We start from the raw sequence: 8,628 nt of genomic DNA, 5'->3' as shown, positions 1-8,628 counted from the left end.
CAGCTTACACTTCCACACTGCTGTTCATCACCACAGGAAGTCAGGACTGGAACTCAAGCAGGTCAGGAAGCAGCAGCTGATGCAGAGGTCATGGAGAGATGTTACTTACTAGCTTCCTTCCCCTGGCTTGCTCAGCTTGCTCTCTTATAGAAACCAAGACCGTCAGCCCAGGGATGGCACCACCCACAGTGGGCTGGGCTCTCCCCATCTTGATCACTAATTGAGAAAATGCCTTACAGCTGAGTCTCCTGGAGGCATTTCCTCAAGGGAGGCTCCATTCTCTGTGATAACTCCAGCTTGTGTCAAGTTGACACACAAAACCATCCAGTACATTGGCCAAGGTGAGCAATATGGAAGGTGGCAGTGGTGGGCATGGTCAGCACCTTGGTTCTAGGCACCATGCCAATCACAATGTCTGCCATTATCCTTGCAAAGAAACTGAAAAGCCTGCTGCAGACTTTTCCTCTGGATCCTAGGCTTTGTGGTGTGTGCTTATATAAGCTGTGCTATTTCTCCACAAATTTGGGGAGTCGTTTTCCCCCCGAAGGCTGCCATTCCTTCGAGCCAGTCCTGGGTTGGGATGTTCTGGGCATAGCACATCTGTTCAGTGGCCGTCCCTGATGCGATGTCTACCTCCATTCTTCGGTCTATCGCAGCTTTGCCCAGGCATACAGCAACAATGGGAGCCTGCTCCTGGGAGAAGTCCTCGAGTGGTCTCAATTAGCCCCATGACGGCGGAGGAAGCTGCTATGCGGAGGTCACAGGCCAGGGCAACTTCCAAGCCTTCACCGTCCATGGATGCAATGGTGGGTGCAGGGGAGGCAGTGATCAGGCCTCGAAGCTGCTAGACAAAGGTCCCTACCCCTGCAGCACTCATCCACTTCCGTTCCTTCAGGTCTGCACCTGCACAGAACGCGCCCTTCACTGCACGTCTGAAGAGCAGTACTTGGACTTGGTGGTCTTCCCGAAGCTGGGCCAGAGCTTCCGCAGCTCGCTAAGAAACACTTTCCCCAAGGCGCTGCGGGCCTGAGGTCTGTTCAGCAGAACCTCAGTGATTCCTTGATTGGGACCTGTCAGCACCCGTACTTGGATTTCCGGTGTCCTGGTTGTCCTGTGGGAGGCACAGTCGTGGAACCGCGGGGACATCCAGGGGCGCAGGAGGCGCTGCGCGTGGGGCAGGGTGGGTAGCATCGGGGAGCAGGCTGTTGGGGTCCAGTCTTTTACTTTTGTTCTTCTCAAGACAGGGTTTCTCTAGGCAACCCTGGCTGTCCTGCAACTCGCTCTGTAGACCAGGGTGGCCTTGAACTCACAGAGATCTCTGCCTCCCAAGTCTGTGAGATCAAAGTCAGGTCCTCAGACCCGGCAATAAGCACCTTTAGCCATTAAGCCAGTGGTCCTCAGGGTCCATAGGAGATAGCCTACATATTAGGTAGTTATATTACTATTTATAACATTAGCAAAATTACAGCTATGAAGTTGCAAAATAATGTTTTGGTTAGGGAGGGTGGGGTCACCACATGAGGGTTGTTGCAGCATTAGGAAGGTTGAGAACCACTTCTCACTTTCTCCTTTTCATACAGTCCAAGATTCCTGCCCAAGAAATGGTACTACCCACAGTGGGAGGCCTTTTCCAGCTCAGTTAACTGAATGGAGATAATCCCCACAGAGGTGCCCAGAGGCTAACCTAAACTAGATAATTCCTCACTGGTGCGAAGGCGATTGTCATCACACCACACTCGACAAGCAACAGGCCCTGGCCCGGCTCAAAAAAACAAGGAGAAGCTCAGTAGGGCTCTCCCTTAACAAAGAACTCAGTGATTTATTAGCAGCAGCAGCAGATATGAGGTGTGGAGAGTGGGGAGGGGTGTGATCCAGAAGGAGTTGGGGGGGGTTAGTGGCAGGTAGATAAAATCTTAATACATCCTATTTATGTATGAAGTTACTGAAGAATATATAAATAAAATAAAATAAATGTATCGACAGGCTGGGGAGCTGACTCGGCAACACTTGCTCTGGCAGAACACCTGGGTTTGGATCCATGTGGCTATGCACAGCTCCAGTTTCAGGGATCTGATGCTCTCTCCTGACCTCCTTTGGCTCTGCACATACGCACAAGATTTACATACCTGCCGACAAACTCTTAAAATAAAAACAAACAAACAAACAAGATAGGAAGCTGTTAAGACGATTATCATTGAACTCTAGCTTACACACGCACGCACGCACACACAGACACACAGACACACCACACACACGCACGCACGCACGCACACGTACACGCACACGCACACACGTGCACTCACAAGCATACACAGGGACAGGATGGGGATAGATGGGTACTTCCACCACACTGTCTTGGATCATCCATTCTGGGGAAAGTCAGCTGCCACATCATGGGGACTTTTCAGACAGCCTGGGGAGAGGGCCACCCAAGGGGAAAGCAGGCAGCCTGCCAACATCCAGTCCCAACCTGCTTGCCAGGTGAGCGAGTGAGTCATCGCGGAACAGCCAACATCAGTCAAGCTCACAGGTGACTTCAGCCCTCTTAGCCTCAGGACTTCCATCTGAGGCCCCAGACGCCTGGAACAGAGCCAAGTCAATCCCGTCCTGCCCTGCGTGGCCAGCCCACAGAACCATGAGACAGTAAAGGAGGGCTGTCATTTTAAAATACCAAGCTTCAAAGTAATTTGTAGCGCAGCAAAGATAACAGAAACAATGGAAGTGGATGTACACTCAGCACTGAAGGTACTCAGAGAATAGATACTTAGCTTAATTCGGAGAGTCTGGCAGGCTTTGTGTTCTCTCTCTCTCTCTCTCTCTCTCTCTCTCTCTCTCTCTCTCTCTCTCTCTCTCTCTCTCTCTCTCTCTCTCTCAGGACTTTTGTATGCTAGACAATGAATCTACCGCTTAGTCACATCTCTGCCTCCAGTCCCTCACTGTGGGATTCTAGAATCTAGGCAGTGAGGCCTGGAGGCGGGGCGCAATACAGAACCTGCTTAGAACCCATCAGCAAGGGGATGGGGGTGTGGCTCACTTAGCCTGGAATCCCCAGTGAGGGGCTGGGGGCGTGGCTCAGTGGTAGAGCCCCTGACTAGACTCCCCCAGGGAGGGGCTACGGGCGTGGCTCAGTGGTAGAGCCCCTGCCTAGAATCCCCCAGTGAGGGGCTCGGGGCATGGCTCAGTGGTAGAGCCCCTACCTAGAATCCCCCAGTGAGGGACTAGGGGCGTGGCTCAGTGGTAGAGCCCCTGCCTAGAATCCCCCAGTGAGGGGCTCGGGGGCATGGCTCAGTGGTAGAGCCCCTGCCTAGAATTCCCCCAGGGAGGGGCTGGGGGCATGGCTCAGTGGTAGAGCCCCTGACTAGAATCCCCCAGTGAGAGGCTGGGGGGCGTGGCTCGGTGGTGGAGCTCCTGCCTAACATGCACAAAGCCATGGGCTCCATCCCCAACATGGAACAGAATGAGAAACAAAGTCTCCTACCGAGAACGAGGTGAGAAACGAGATGACTAACTTCCTACCAATGGCTAAGGATGGCCTCTGAAGTTAAACAAAGCTGACTCCAGCCCAGAGAGCAAAAGGCAGCTAAGGCCAAGGGCATTTAACGAGGTAAGACCTTCAGTAGTCCTCTCCTTGAACCCACTTGCTTTAAATTCTAGGAGCCAGGTTTCCTGCATCTTCTTCCTTCACACCCCATCCTTGATTGATGGCGATCTCTCTGGAAGAAGCGCCTACTGCAAGGGTATTGATTATAAATACGGAACTGAAGGTCAAATCGGCTTTTGGATGATTTTTTTTTTTTTTTCAAATCAGACAGGAACCAAAACAACAGACAAACCTGACCTGGGAGGAAGCAGGAGCAAAACCAGAAGACACACTTCTAAAAAGTAAGATTGTTGCTTGCTGGATTAGATAAGAATAGATTCTTGTTCCTGGAAACAGAATCAAGACCCTCGGAAACGAAGCATCAAAGGATAAAAGGGCTCTCGAAAATTAGAAGTCAAGGGGGCAAGCAACGGCTTGGTGGCCAAGGATGCTTGCTGCATCAGCATGACCTGAGGCTGCATGTGCAGCACGCATGTAAGAAGCAAGCATGTGAATGTCTGTGTGAACCTGTAACTTCCTCCTTGTGAGGGCAGACACAGAACTGCTGGGCTTCCGGCTGCAGGTTGAGCTGAGGCTCCGTGAGAGACCCTGGGAAGCGCTGAGAGTAAAGATGAGAACAAAGTCTCCTAAACAAGAGAACAGAGCTGGGCGTGGGGGTTTATGGGTTTAAACCCAGCACCCACGAGGCAGAAGCAAGTGAATCTCTAAGTTCAAGGCCACCCTGGGCTACATAGAGTTCCAGGGCAGCCGGAGCTGAGTACTGAGACCTGTCTTTTCTTTCTTTCTTTCTTTTTCTTTTCTTTCTTTTTAAAAGGAAGTTTTAATTCACTAGAAAGACACAGGAGCACTCAAGTTTGAGACCACATCAGCTGTATAATGAACCCCAAATTGCCCTGAGTTACATAACAAGAATGTCTCGAAAATAAGTAATAAACAAAGGAATCAGTAGAAGAGTTTTGTGCTGCACATCTGTAACGCAAAAATGTAGGAGTTGAGAAGAAGGGAACCAGGAGTTCAAAGTCATGTTTGAGTGTATGATGGATTCCAGGCTAGCCTAGACTACATGAGACTGTATAAATGTATGATGGATTCCAGGCTAGCCTAGACTACATGAGACTGTATAAATGTATGATGGATTCCAGGCTAGCCTAGACTACATGAGACTGTATAAATGTATGATGGATTCCAGGCTAGCCTAGACTACATGAGACTGTATAAATGTATGATGGATTCCAGGCTAGCCTAGACTACATGAGACTGTATAAAGCAAACAATCAGAAAGAAAGAAAGAAACCAGGAAGTGGGGCTGTAGGGAAGTGCTCAGTGGGCAGAACCCTTGTCTAGACTACATGACTCTGTGGGTTCAATCCCCAGAAGTGCATAAACTAGGCTTAGTGATGGTCTCCTGAAATTCTCATACTAGGGAGGTGGAGGCAGGAGGATAAGAAACTAAAGGTTATTCCTGACCACATAGTTATTTCAAGACAAGCCTGGGCCACGTATGACCTGGTCTCAAAACTAAATACAACAAAAACTTCATTAAGATAAAACTATACAGTGAAAAATTATCAAAGACATAAGTGTAGACGATGGGCAGCCTGGAATAGCCAATATCTCTGGATGAAGAAGGCACATGCACACTCACACACCCTCAAACACACACACACACACTCAAACACTCACATTCACACACACACACACACATACACACACACACACACACAAAACACACACACACTCACACACTCACACACACACACCACACAAAACACACACACTCAAACACAGACACACACATAAACACATACACACACAGACGCACAGACACACACACTCATACACACACTCACACTCAGACACACACACACACACACACCCCACAATGGGTCATAATGAAACCATATAACCATGACTCCTCTTGAAACATGAGACATGGGTGCTGTGACACCAGTGTGTCCCGTGACACACACGAGTCCCCCAAATACAAGCAAATAAATAAATAATGTAATATTTTTAAAGATTTATTTTTTATTTTTAGTTATGTATGTGTGGGCATGCATGGATGGATACATACATAAGTGCATATGTGTATTTGTGTATGTATGAGTATACACATGTGAATGTGTCAGATCCTCCTGGAGTAGAATTATAGATGCCACATGGGTGCTGGAAATTGACTCTGGGTCCTCCACAAAAGGATGTGCTCTTAACCACAGAGCCATCTCTCCAGCCCTTAATTTAAAAAAAAAGAAAGAAAAGAAAAGAAAAAAAGATTGCTTCTCTAGAGAATCCATGTTCGATTCCCATCACCTACATGGTGGCTTAGATCATCAGTAACTCCAGTTCCAGGGGATATGATACCCTCTTGTTGTAGCTTCTGCAGGCCCCAGGCATGTATGGTGCACATACACACATGCAGGCAAAACAGCCATATACATGAATAAAATTTTTAAGTGGAGGGGTCTGGGATGATAGTTCAGTCAGAAATGTGCACGTAGCCAGGCGCGTGTGGTAGCACTGGCCTTTAATTCAGCACCCAAGAGGCAGAGGCCAGTGGGTCTCTACCAGGTCAAGATCAATCTGGTCTACATAAATTCCAGGACAGCCAAGGATACAAAGTGAGACAGTGTCAGGCCAATCTCAAAAAAAAGAAAGAAAGAGGCTTGCCGTGCAAGCATGGGGGTGGTGGGGGTGGTGGTAGTGTGTGTGTGTGAGGTGGGGGGGAATTCCATCCCTAGAACTCAGGGAAAAAAGCTGAGTTTAGCTGGGCAGTTAGTGGTAGCGCTTAAATTTGACCACAGCTTGCCTGAACTGGAGGCAGAGAGATTTCTGGGAGCTTGAGGCCAGCCTGGTCTACAGAGTGAGTTCTAGGACAGCCAGGGCTACACAGACAAAGCCTGTCTCAAAAAGAAAACAAACAAACAAATAAACAAACAAACTAGCTGGGTCTTTAGTGAGTTAGTGAGTTTGTAATCCCAGCCCTGGGGAGCCTGAACCAGACACATCCCTGGGGCTTGCTGACCCACCAATATGATCGATTGGACAAGATTGGGGGAAGGGCCCTTTGATTTTGACCTCTGACCTCCACAGTGCACAGATGTACACACATGCAAACATGCATACATAAGCACAAGAACATCATACACACATAGACAGGCTGGGGAGACAAGGAATGAGTCCAGGAAAAAAAATATAACCAGAGTCTGTTACATGGATCCATTATAAGCAATATAAAAATATAGCCATAATAAAAATAATATAAAATTCTCATGCCTATAATCCTAATAGAAAGATAAGACAGGAGGAGTGCTGCAAGTTTGAGGCCAGCCTGGGCTATAGACACACACACATACACACACACACTCACACACACACACACACACACACACACACACACCCCTTATATATGCTCAGCACTGTCTTAGTGCTTAGTCATAAAGAAGAGTGAAATCATATTATTTACGAGAAATTAGATGGAACTGGGCATCACATTAATTAGAAAAGACAGCTGTTGGTCTGGCAAGAAGATACTCGTGACTAAAGCCAGGTGATCCGTGTTTGATTCCCAGAACTCACATACAGGTAGAGAAAACGGACTCCACAAAGTTTTCTTTTAACCTCCATGCAGGGGTGATGGCCTTCATGCACACACACACACACATACACACACACACACACCATGAACACACACACACACCATGCACACACACATTAATAGACAAATATTGCACTTTTTTTCTTCTATTGGAATCCAGATTTATAAAAAGACTTGAAGTCAAATTTGGTGGCACAACACCCAGGAGGCTTCCAGGCCAGCCTGATCTACATAGAAAGTTCCAGGCCAACCAGAGCTATATAGTGGGAGTCTGTTTTGAAATGGAGAGATGGTTCAGCACAAGATCTACACTTCTGGAGGACCTCAGGGTCAGGCACAACCATTTGTAACTCCAGTTCTAGGGAATCCAAAGCCCACTTTTGTCCAGCTCAAGCACTAGGCACATACATGTACACAGACACACATGCACACACACATGCACACAGACATACATGCACACAGACATACATGTAAGAATAACAAGCAGATATATAAAATAAAATATTAATTTAAGAAAGTCTATGTCGGGGTTGGGGATTTAGCTCAGTGGTAGAGCGCTTGCCTAGCAAGCACAAGGCCCTGGGTTCGGTCCCCAGCTCCGAAAAAAAGAAAAGAAAAAAAAAAAAAAAAAGAAAGTCTATGTCAGGGCTGGAGAGATGGCTCAGTGGTTAAGAGCACTGAATGCTCTTCTAGAGGTCCTGAGTTCAATTCCCAGCAACCACTTGGTGGCTCATAACCATCTGTAATATACATTAAATTAAAAAAAATAAAAAAAAAAGAATGTCTATGTCAGAGGGATATCCAGTGTGACACACTGTGACATATTACAGCTTCCAGGGCGACAAGATGTTTGTGTGTGTGTGTGTGTGTGTGTGTGTGTGTGTGTGTGTGTGTGCTTATTTGTTTGGGGGGAAGTTATGAGAGCAAAGGGTGAATATGAGGAGACAGGGAGATGAGTGGGTCTCACAAAAAAAATCAATAAAAAGTTTTAAAAAAGGAAAAAGAAATGGAAAAAGAAAGAAAGTCTATGTATTCCCCTATCATTTCAACAAAAATTCAAGGCTGCCAGGTAGATAGCGAGTTTGAGGCCAGCCTGAGCTACTTTGAGGCCAGCCTGAGCTACACAGGACATGTGATGGTCACTTCTGGACACTGAGAAATTGGGGTGGGAAAACTGTTGATTGGTATTTGATTAGCAAAACCTTGGAACTGCAGCTTTAAGAGATTTTCCTTTGAGGTAAGATCTCCTGCAGCCCAGGCCGATCTGGAATTTTCCAGGTTGCTGTGTGGCTGGAGGTTGCCTTGCTCTTCTGATCTTCTGATCCTTCCTCACCAGGCACACATTCACTCTTCTGTCTGGTTTTGTTGTTGCTTGTTATTAAAACAGAGTCTCAGCCAGGAAGGTGGTGGTGGACACCTTTAATCCCAGCAC

The 8,628-nt window shown here is 47.4% G+C and overlaps 1 pseudogene; it reads right to left on the bottom strand.

The window, feature by feature from the left end:
• Positions 1-492: 492 nt before the first annotated feature.
• Positions 493-1,191, bottom strand: LOC116885903 (annotated as a pseudogene).
• Between the last annotated feature and the right edge of the window lie 7,437 nt (positions 1,192-8,628).

Source organism: Rattus rattus, chromosome 16 (assembly GCF_011064425.1).
Source record: "Rattus rattus isolate New Zealand chromosome 16, Rrattus_CSIRO_v1, whole genome shotgun sequence".
Taxonomy (NCBI): Eukaryota; Metazoa; Chordata; class Mammalia; order Rodentia; family Muridae; genus Rattus; species Rattus rattus.
This window is presented reverse-complemented; position numbering and strand designations above follow the sequence as displayed.